This window comes from Sinohyriopsis cumingii, chromosome 10 (genome assembly GCF_028554795.1).
Source record: "Sinohyriopsis cumingii isolate HCF-2022 chromosome 10, ASM2855479v2, whole genome shotgun sequence".
In the NCBI taxonomy this organism is placed as follows: domain Eukaryota; kingdom Metazoa; phylum Mollusca; class Bivalvia; order Unionida; family Unionidae; genus Sinohyriopsis; species Sinohyriopsis cumingii.
In genome coordinates, this window is record NC_142970.1 from 64,561,030 (window position 1) to 64,569,477 (window position 8,448).

Sequence of the window (8,448 nt, forward strand, 5' to 3'; positions counted from 1 at the left end):
CTTTTTCCAAGAGTCAACTCACGATTTGGTGAGTGGGTAAACATACAATCTTGTTCGGATGGTAGGTGGTCACTTTAAAGATTCCATCCTCTCCAGACTACAAGGCTTCTTTCAATACTCCAAAGTTTACCACTCTACCGGTGCGATAATTGAGAGTCAATCCTTTCACTCTACACTCGGCGTACACTTCTCCTTGTTTGTCTCGGTATTCGTAGCCGTAAAGTTTAGGACCGTCACTAGCAAAACTTAAAATCTTCTTGTCGGGGTGTTCGTCTGTCCAGGCTCCTAAATGGTCTCCTTCGATGTCACGGTGACGTTGAACCGGGCGATCGATGTAGATACAGCTGTCCGTGTCAAAGTACGGACGCGATCCCCTAACAGTTTTAAAGCTGCGTACAGTTTCAAGCGAGCAGGGGCTGTGACGTAAGCCGCAATGATGACATTTCCAAATTCGTCGGCTTATACATAGTAACTGACTAAGATCAAATCCTCACGAACGACGTCCACGTATTTCATGTATTTGGTTTTGTCGTGAACCATCTGGAAGTACCGAGAAGGTTATGTCAAATATTCCGTCTTAGGTAAACCCGATCGTTGTACCATTTTACTTCACAAGCAATTTAACATCACTTTGGCAAACGATCGCCTGTATTCGTTTTTCTCAGTGTGGTATAAAGTGATGCCCTCTTGCTCCCGGTATATCTCTTTGAATGTCTTTTGGTCTTCGGGAGTGTGACATCAGGAAGGATAGCTACTGGCTTCTTGTTTCAGTTTCACAAAGGCATACACGCAGTCTGCAAAAAATGCCTTTCTGAGTTTGGTCACCCTTGTGGTATTTCTGTGCCCTTGGAAAGTGGTAAATTTCGTATGCTTCTAACCGTTGCTATAGCAGGTCCAGACAATTGTACAATTCTGCGCTGACCCACGTTCCCGTCAAGGAGCCTTCTTCCTGGGTGTGCTTGCAAGGCTGATCTTGGTTGCACATTTCGGCACAAGTATGGCACAAGGAAAACATCAGTTTTCCTTGGCAATGGTGAGGTAACACGGTATGGTACAAGTGGGTGCGAGGCAAGACTTTGCCGCTGATGAAGCTTTTGTATTGTAGAATTTGGTCCAGATCGATGTGCTCCATCAGCAATTGCTGGTGCCCAGTAGGAAAGCGACAATATGTGAACATACGTCCACGTATTTAATTTTTTCTCCTTTCTCTTCATTAACGTGGTACAGCAAACAGGTGGCATTTGTCCGTCCTCCGTACAAACTATCTCTCGGGTTCAGGGGGTCCACCAGCTTGAAACTTTCTACGATGCGTTTAAACTCGGGATCGGTTTTCAGACGGTGATCGTATTCGTGTTCCCACATTTCCACCACTTGGTATCCTTACTGTTCTAACTTCAAGCGTCGCTGACAAGTGGCCTGGTACAAGTCTTCTATGGTTCGCTGTAAAAACTGATTTTTAGTGCCACGTTCAGGGTAACAGACGGGACATCCGTGAAATAAGCAACCGTTAAACTCGTACACTATCTTTGGGTTTTCTAAGTCTCAGCCATCTACCGAATACGTTCCGATGGTCTTTGCGCCCCCTCCGTTGCGGGCGTGCTTAATCCATTTGTCTTCCTAGTCGCACAAGTAATGTAACCAGTGTAGGGCTTTTACCGATTATTGACGTATGACAAAGTTAGTTGTTTGTGGACTTATGACAGCCCGGGTGTTTTCGTGCATGAATCGTTGGCGGTACCCTAAGGAACATGCTTTGGCAATGGTACAGGCTTCTTTCAAAGGATCGACCCCTCCGTGTTTCATGAATAGTTCTCGAAAGTTTCCACAGCAACGCCGTAAAATATCCGCGTCAGAACGACACTACTTTAACATTTCTTCCTGAAAGTCGAAGGGGTCTGAGGCGCGATCCTGCAACAAAGCGTAGAAAGCTACTCGTTGTTCGCTACGCATGTTATCGGGGTCGTGGTCGTGAGCGCAGGCAAATGGGGTAGAACGGCGTGGTGATTGGCTCGGGTATTGAAAAAATGAGGAAAATAACCTTTGGCCATTTCTGCCATTCCAAACGTTTTAGGCATTCCACCCAAAGGCATGGCTAAATAGTTCATCGAATCTTTAAAATGTACTTGTCCCACTTGCACGGAAATGATTTTGGCCCCGTGCAAAGTTACTTTAGGATGTTCGTTGCCTTGTTCAGTATGGTATCTCAAAAGAAACTGTCCATCACATCCCGAGAAATTGTGAGCCATCACTGTGGCATGGCGATGACAATCACCGTAACGTTCGATGTACTCTAGGCTCCACGTCTCGTCGATGGGGTCGAGGATTCATTGGACGAAATCGGCCAACGTGTTCGGTCCTCGAATAAGTTTTTCACCTCTTCCAGAAATCTTGCTGCAGTGAGGGCAATGACTAAAGATAGGTTCTTGGATGAACTTTTTGCACACTCCTCGATGAGCTACGCAGAAGTTAGGAATGTTCTCTCAGTCTCTTTTCCATTCTACTGTGTCGTTCTTGTTGGCATACGTTCGTCCCACCACGATAGCCTTGGCTAAACACATCTGGTCTTGAGAATTGTTAATTTGGACGAGAGACTCTTTTTGGTGATACGAAGGTGGTCAACTAATCACACCTTGCGTCCGGTCCCTTTGGGGAGAGAGGTGGGTCATGAACAGTGTGGCTTTTCCATCGATGATGTGAAATTTGTCGTTGGATTGTTACACGTCTTGAATCTTGTCGATGACTTTGGAAGGTTTCAATTCTGCTGAGTTGCTAAACTCGATCCAAACGGGGGATTTCAGACTTTCGTGATGAATGAAAAGTCTCATGCGATCGTTTTCTTTGGCTTCAGATTGGCGTTTCAGAGTGGTTAACAAAAAATCCCACACCTCGGTGATGAAGCCCTCTGCTTTCTTCAGCGGTACGTTGGACTTGAAATCTTTAAGCGTCACTGTGTACGTGTAAGCCGTAGTTCTAAGTTTTCTAGAGGAGCGTTTTTCTGTCTCTCGAATGTAATAGTAATTTTCAGGGTTTACTAATGGTGGTTTAACTTTGATTGGGTGAATAATCGCTGAGTCTTGATTCTAGTTTACTCATGTCATCTTTAAAATCACTGGCATGAATTGTGCCAAGACTTCAGCACTGTACGAGGGGATAAAGTACGTTTCTACCTCTTACTTTCTTCATCTTTCTTCACTAATTGGTGCGATTGTTTCATCTTGACTGTGGAAAGTCAAATGACTACATTTTAAACACCATGGGTCACCGTAAATCCATAGCAGACCAGCGAATATATAAAGGGTGTGTGAATTCTCTTCCAATATTCATGTCACTCTCAAACCGAGAAGAACGATGGAAGAGCCCACTCAGTCCGAACCTATGATCAGAGCTTTGCGAGGTGTCATAAGAAAATGTTCTTTAGACAAGCCGACGGACTACTCATCCTCCTTTCGAGATATGTCAAGATACTTGCTATATCTGAAGAAAGTTATTGGCCTTCAGAGTGTCCAGACCGTCAAAAAAGCAAATCAGGTGCTAAAAAAAGACAAAAGTCATGATACCTGTTATCATTGTCAAGAAAAAGGATATTGGTCTTCAGATTACCCTAAGAAACAACAGGAGCAAGAGGAGAGGGGTTCCGAAAAAGGAAAAAGAAGACTTTCCCTCCCCAAAGGAAGGACCCATATATGTGCACAAAGTTACACATGAGAAGAAAGGAAGATGCGGAGAAAGTGAGGAAAATGTGGAGGTAAAAATTGGGAAAGTGAAGAAAGTATAAGAAAACCAGAGAGAGTGAAAACAGAGACAGAAGAAGCCTATGAACTTTTTAATGTGTTGTGAACTGGATTGTAAAATTCGTACTAGAGTAGACCAGGCATGAAACGTAATTGTCTCTTGATTTTGATTTTTAGAATAAGAACCTACACTCACGCACTCACTCAAACATTCACGTACGTACATGATGGATAAAATATGGCTCTTTTGAGTTTTAAATGATTTTGGCAATTGATATACTATCTCTTTTCTAGTGAAGTGGGTGGCTAAAAAAACAACTCAGGAATGGGACGTAATCAACTTTAACTGTCTTAAGCCTTTCCACTACCGAGCCTACTTCTTAACTGACTCCTGTCGGTGATGATTACGTAGAAATAACTAAGGGCGGTATGGCAGGCGTAGTAACAGGGTTGGGTTGTTTAGCTAGGGATGCTTATTTTCTATTCGGTCATAATAAAGAAGTCTAATACATTTGTTTCAGACTCCTTAACTCTGCTAAAATGTATTAGAGTACCGTGGCCGTTTGACTTATTATCCTTCTCTATTAGACCTTGTTTTTTCTGCTTCTTCTTCCTGTCGTTTCCTTCTTGCTTCTTCTTATCGCTGTTGTTGAAGAAGTAAAGTTTGTTCTGCTTCCTTTTGCTGCTGTACAAATTTCTCCAATTCTTCTTTCTGTCGCTGTTTAAAATTATCCACGTGTGGTAAAGAAGGAAAAGTGGTGAAGGTACTGGTACCGGAACAAATTCTTGCGAAGAAGAAAGAAAATCGACAAAATCCCGATTAAAATCAACCTCTTCTGCAAGTAGACTTGTGTTAACTTGAGTAGCCGCTGCTATACCATCACTTGTCTTCTCCACAGCCGGTGCACCCAGTTCATTGTCTTCTTAGGTTCCGTCATGATTGAAAACTGTGTCGCTTGGATTGATTGTGCACAGACGCTAGCGCATCTATATAGGGAATGTGACGTCACAGTCCGCTCTCTTCGGATTGGAAGACTGACTCTGTGTTGTGACTTAATTTTGTAACGCTTGTTTGGATTGGTGAATAAATTCAATCCGTTTCGATCCTTTCTTCCCCTATAAATAACCGCAGTTCATTGCATTCCCTTCACCTATTCTCGTCACAAGATGTGGACGAACGTAGAATCATCTCTACACATAACAGCATTGAATGCAGCTCATCTTCCCAATAATAAAAAGAATATCCCTAATATAATTAATAATCCTCTTTATATAACCTCATATATAGATATGATATTATTCAATGACAAAAAGCAATGATACAAATCGGAATAAAATATGATGTTTAAATCACGCTCGCGTGATGTTGATTTTCAATCCCTGCATAAGTGCTTAGGTACTTCCACAACAGAACGAAAGACTTAAACACACTATATACATGTTTTCTATCACGTCCTTGTGATAGAGGTTTTCGACCGTTTTGGGATGCTAAGGTATTTCAAAAGTAACTATGAAATGACTTGAAACATACACCAGAAAATTATACAACTTTACTAAATCATAACTGTAACTAACAAAAGAATAACTCTCTCCTGATAATTGTACTAAATCATAATTGTAACTAACAAAATAATAACTCTCTCTTGATAAGTATGCAATCATAAACGTGCACTCTAAAGAGAAATTATTAGAGATAAATGTAGGACTAACACAGAAAACTTCAATCCCTTATATCAGGTGCTAAGGCATTTTCAAGTAAAAGCTTAAAGCACAAAACAATGTTTTCCATCACGTCCGCTTGATGGAAGATTTCAATCCTCTTTCAAGTACTAAGGTGCAACAGTACAAAAATAATTGGACAACAATATAGATACAAATAACAAAATGCAACTCATACACTCATGGTACAAAGATAATATGCATATAGACACTTTATTATTTTTAACACATATTTTTGGATACGATTCAACATTATACACAGACAGGATTAGATAAGAAAATAAACCATAGAAGATTTGACCAAGATACAGCCGTCCATACACGAAAAAGGGGACATAATACAACAGAACACACATAAGCACACATCACATTGGACTAAAATGACTCTGGCAGAGTCACTACTCAATATTAAAACAGGGGAAAGGGAAGGAAAACTACCCCGGGATTTAAATAGTCCGCAGGGTGGATAGTACTCCCCTATGTTCGAAGTAAGGAAGGATAGAAACCAGGCCCAATGCCAGCCCAGGTATAGGGAAGGGAGTACAACCGACCAAACTTTATTGGGATAATTTAAACTCTATCATATGATGAACAAAACTTAGACTAACCCTGACCAAATTTGTACCTTTATTTGTCTTGGAGACAAACAGACTTGTAACACATTATGGGTGGGCAGGGATACACAAAGCATAAAACATCATTAGAAAACCAGGGTGTCACTTCTAAGTCTTAACCAATTAAATGGGATGGGATGAGACTAAGAGGTGTCAACATAGTAGAATCCTCTACTCTCGTATCGTCAGTGCTGTTCCGTACTGACGTACCAATGTATGTGAACTCATCAATGACAATTATTAGGATCACGGACACGAGCACTTGGAAAAGAAGAATTTATGTGGAGAGACAAGGCTGCTTGAAGAGGGTTCTGATTTACGGCCCAGAAGTGAGAAGAAGTTTGAGGAAGAGAAGAAAACCTATGATATGCCCTCTATTTTAACGGAATAATATTAACATAAACCCAAAGGCACTGTTCAGGGCCACACATATGCATTGAAAAGAACTGTTTTCTTGTCTCAAAAAAGAATGTTTAGTGTTGTATAAGTGTTTGTAACTGTATGTTGGCTACTGTATGTGTTATATAAATCTAAGTCCCCTCTATCTTCCCGACTGAGGTCAGTCCGGTGCATACCTGTTCCTACCATTGTTGCAAAATTGTTACCAATCTCCCATACCGTGACGTCAGACGCTAATGAGACTCCACTTTCCCTTGTCCGTAAACAGACCCAATATCCCCCATGTTCAATTCCTCTTGTGCCCTATACAGGCCCAAGATGTTTTTCCTTCTTTGTTCTCCTTTGCCCTATAAATCATTGCTCTAAACAAGTCCAGAGTGTTTCTCCTTCTTTGTTCTCATGTATCCTGTAAATCTTTGCCCTAAACGTATCCAGGGTGTTTTTCCTTCTTTGTTCTCATATGCCCTAAAAATCTTTGCCCTAAACGTACCCAGGGATTTTTTCTTTCTTTGTTCTCATATGCCCTATAAATCTTTGCCCTAAACGTAACCAGGGTGTTTTCCTTCTTTTGTTCTCATTTGCCCTATAGTGCCCCACTTCACTACTCTCATACCCCCTGCTCTGGAGACTGTCATAATACGCATGGTTCTTGTACCTTCTTTGCGTGTCATTTTGTGGGGGGGAAAAAACCTTCAGCATAAATGGCACCTCTCATCATTTATTTCTTTTAATTATGTGTTAAGTTGGGTATCATGGGTGTTAAGGATCTACTGGGTTCGACGTTGTTGTTATCTATTATTAGAGATGGGAATAAACCAACGAATGTTTGAAAAATTAACCAACATGCTAAGTTATGCTTACAGTACTCAAAGTATTTTATTTTTGTGCACAGGCCAAGAACGAATTGCCCGGATGTAAAATCTGTCAGCTGACTCTAAGTTTCTACTGCGCAAATTAGACAAGTTTATTTTGTGCGGGCCAGACTGTCAGCTCATTTAGAATATCGGAGGGACCCGATTTACATTTAAATGGGTCTCGGGCGTAATGCTCTCCGATCTTTTGAACTCTGCTAAAAGAGCAAAGTAAACGAAACATCACAAATTTCAGGATATATTTTGCACAAGCCTAGTGCACACTAAAAGAGTAAATTTACTATGTTAGTTAAATCGTCACATTCCTTTGAACCTGGCTTTGCACAATTCATCTTCAAAACTTCTTTCATAATATCTATTCAACAATAAAAACATTTCATGCTATAAAGAGCATTTGCTTTGAGTTTATTCACTTGCATCCATAATGTGAATTATAGTATAACATCCGAGGTATCCCAAATACGGAAGTCGTAATAATGGTTGGAATCGATACAAAAGACAATTTCTGGAATGATGAATACAAATGAAACACTTAGCTAAATAAAAAGATAAATACAAAAATATACAGAGAAAACGAGACACAAAGAAAGATAAGAATAAATACGTCAAGTGTATTTAGCATTGTTGCAAATTCTGTATGAGAGTTATTCCTTCAAATAATCTATTCCTTTAAAACATTGTTTCTTTGCAAGCTTAATATGTAGTGATATCGCTAGACACTTTTTTAAATGACTGCCATTATTTTAACAATAGATGAAGGGATGAAACAATGTGCTTCCAAAAATGTATTTATTAGTCTCCAATTGCGTTTTTTTTCAGAGCCGTATCGTTGCGGACGCGTACTTGTTTTGCATCTTTTGGTCTTAGTACAGAGAAGAGGAATGTTTTGAAACAGTGAATGCTAAGACATTAACAAGTACCTCACCGATGAAGAGAACAAGAAAGGTCATTGGACTGGCCTGATGACACTAGCTGGATTTGATACCTTGTTTAATTAGTTTGTCCTGATTCTATATGGGCAGTACCTTTGCTTCGTGGTCGAAATATACACGGTTACGGTAGTGCGGTTTCATTTTTAACAACGGGTGACCAATCATCGAATCCCCAACATTA